Below are 2,745 nucleotides of genomic sequence, written 5' to 3' on the forward strand. Positions count from 1 at the left end.
GAGTTCCTGTGCCACCTGGCCTGTCGACCGTTCAGCTTCGGCTGGGTCATGAAATGGCTAACAGCTGTGTTGTCTGTCTTGACCACGAACGGGTTCCCAGCAGATAGTGCCTCCAGAGGCGCAAGCAGTGGACGACAGCCAATAATTCTTTCTCATGGGCGGCATAGCGCCGCTCTGCATCCTTCAGCTTCCGACTCTCGTACGCTACAGGGTGGCCTTCTTGTAGCAGGACTCCGCCGAGTGCATAGTCAGAAGCATCTGTTTGTACCTCGAACGGCTTGGCCAAATCAGGAAGGGCCAAGACGGGACTACTAGACATAGCCGCTTTTAGTGCGTTGAAGGCCTCTGCTCTCCTTGGTCCCCAATCCCAAGGTGTGACCTTTTTGAGGAGTTCTGTCAATGGCACTGCGATAAGTGAGTAGTTCTTCACAAACCGCCGGTAGAAGTTGCATAGGCCAAGGAACGCCCTCAAGGCGTGGACATCCTTAGGTGTCGGCCAATCTGTGATGGCCTGGATTTTCTGTTGGTCCATCTTGATGCGTCCTTCCTCGATGACATGTCCGAGGAAATCAATTTGCTTCTGAGCAAAGGAGCACTTGGATAACTTTGCATATAGTTCATGTTCCCGCAACCGAGCTAGGACCTTCCGCAAGTGTACTAGGTGTTCTTCCAATGTATGGCTATATACCACAATGTCATCTAAGTAGACCACCACAAATTTGTCGATGTACTCTCGGAAGACTTGGTTCATGAGAGTGCAAAACGTAGCATGGGTGTTGGTCAAGCCGAATGGCATGACCAGGAAGTCGTACGACCCATATCTTGTCACACAAGTCGTCTTGTGTTCATCACCCTCTGCAATCCGAACTTGCCAATAACCTGTCTTCAGATCTATCTTGGTGAACACCGTAGCACCACCCAGTCTATCAAACAAGTCCGCCATTAGGGGAATAGGGTACTTGTTCTTCACGGTGATTTTGTTTAAAGCTCAATAATCCACACAGAGTCGCAGGCTGCCATCATGTTTCTTTTGGAATAGAACAGGGGGCCCATATGGGGACTTAGGAGGGTACAATGATCCCTGTATCTAGCATTTCCGTCAATTGTCTCCGAAGCTCGGTGTTGGTTTGCCTTAGGAATTCCAGCCCAACAATCAACTCGAAGTCATCTATGATCACCACTCGCAGGTTGAATTTTCCTTCGTAAGGCCCAAGCTTCACCGGTACTTCTTTAGCTATTCCACCCACTGGCTGGGGAGGTGAGTTGATAGCCTTGACGCTACCTTTACCTTTCCCTACAACTAGTCCAAGGCGCTCCACCTAAGTCGAGGCTAAGTAGTTGTGGGTAGCACCCGCGTCTATCATAGCCCGAATGGACTTGCCATTCACCTTCATCTCGACGAACATTAAGGTCCTCTCTTGTTTAAGAGGAGTCTCTTCATTCGCCTTCTTTTTCCCTTTCCTGGTGACGGGACATGAGTCCTTCTTCTTACGAATACCAGCACTGATCTCCGCTAGTGCCTCAGAAATGGAACCCACAATTGCATTGAAGGCACCTACTGGTTCAGTCTGGTCCGCATCGTCTGAGTCTTCATCAGTCCCATCATCAATAGCCTGATGGGCATTCATCTGTGCATGTGGGCACTCATTGTTCCAATGTGTACCGCCGCAATGACGGCATCCTGAAGGAGGCTTTCTCGCCCGATCATTGTTGTTTGACGCAGCACTGTTGCTGCCGGAGGAAGGAGCTCTAGATTTGTTTGAGTTCCGATCTCCCCCATTTTTGCTAGGACCACCACTGCTGGGCTGGCCCCCTTTGAACCCTGCTCGGGCAGGCGGCTGAGGCCTGTCCCTTCGAGCTTCCATTTGATAGTCCCCAAGGCATTCAGCTGCTTGGATTGCCTTGGGAAGGGAATCTACCCTTTGTCTCTGTAGCTCCACGCGGGCATAAGGTTTCAACCCTTCCATGAAGGTGAAGAGTTTGTCCTTATCCCCCATGTCGCTTATGCAGAGCATGAGTGCGGAGAATTCTCGCACGTAGTCCCGCACTGATTTTGTCTGGCGGAGCTCCCGTAGTTTTCTCCTTGCATTATATTCAACATTCTCGGGGAAGAACTGCAGGCGTATAGTTGCCTTCAGTTCAGCCCATGTCTCGAGAGCATCTTCACCGCCTTGATAGCTTCGTAATTCACACGCCACCAGAGTTTAGCATCACCCTGAAGATACATGGCAGCAGTTGCTACCTTCTTAGCTTCCTCCAGATCCCCAACAGCATCGAAATACTGTTCGACGTCAAAGATGAAGTTTTCCACTTCCTTGGCATTCCTAGCTCCACTGTATGGCTTTGGCTCAGGAATTTTCAGCTTCTTTGTCGCGGAAGCGGAGTTCACAGCACCTCCGATTTGGTTTCCACCTCCTCGGAGTAGGCCCTGTAAAGCAGCGTTGACAACATTGAGTTGGTCTGTCAATTTGTGAATGGTTTGTTGCATGGCAGTCACCTTTTCTGCCTCTTGTGCCCTGTGGGCTAAATCCTCTGTGCGCTCCTGTTGGAGACCCTCGAATTTCTCAAAGATTTCGGTTGCCTCTGTGGCTGCCGTCTGCCGGTCTCCCTCGGAGTCGCGACTGATGTTTTCAACGTCAACTTCGACCTGAAGCACCCTGCGGTCCAGGTCGTCCAACCTTTGCAGTGGCTGGTTCTTAGTTCAGGCACTGTATCCACAATAGGCCGCAATCCTCAACCGTCCTT

Source organism: Nicotiana attenuata, chromosome 6 (assembly GCF_001879085.1).
Source record: "Nicotiana attenuata strain UT chromosome 6, NIATTr2, whole genome shotgun sequence".
Taxonomy (NCBI): Eukaryota; Viridiplantae; Streptophyta; class Magnoliopsida; order Solanales; family Solanaceae; genus Nicotiana; species Nicotiana attenuata.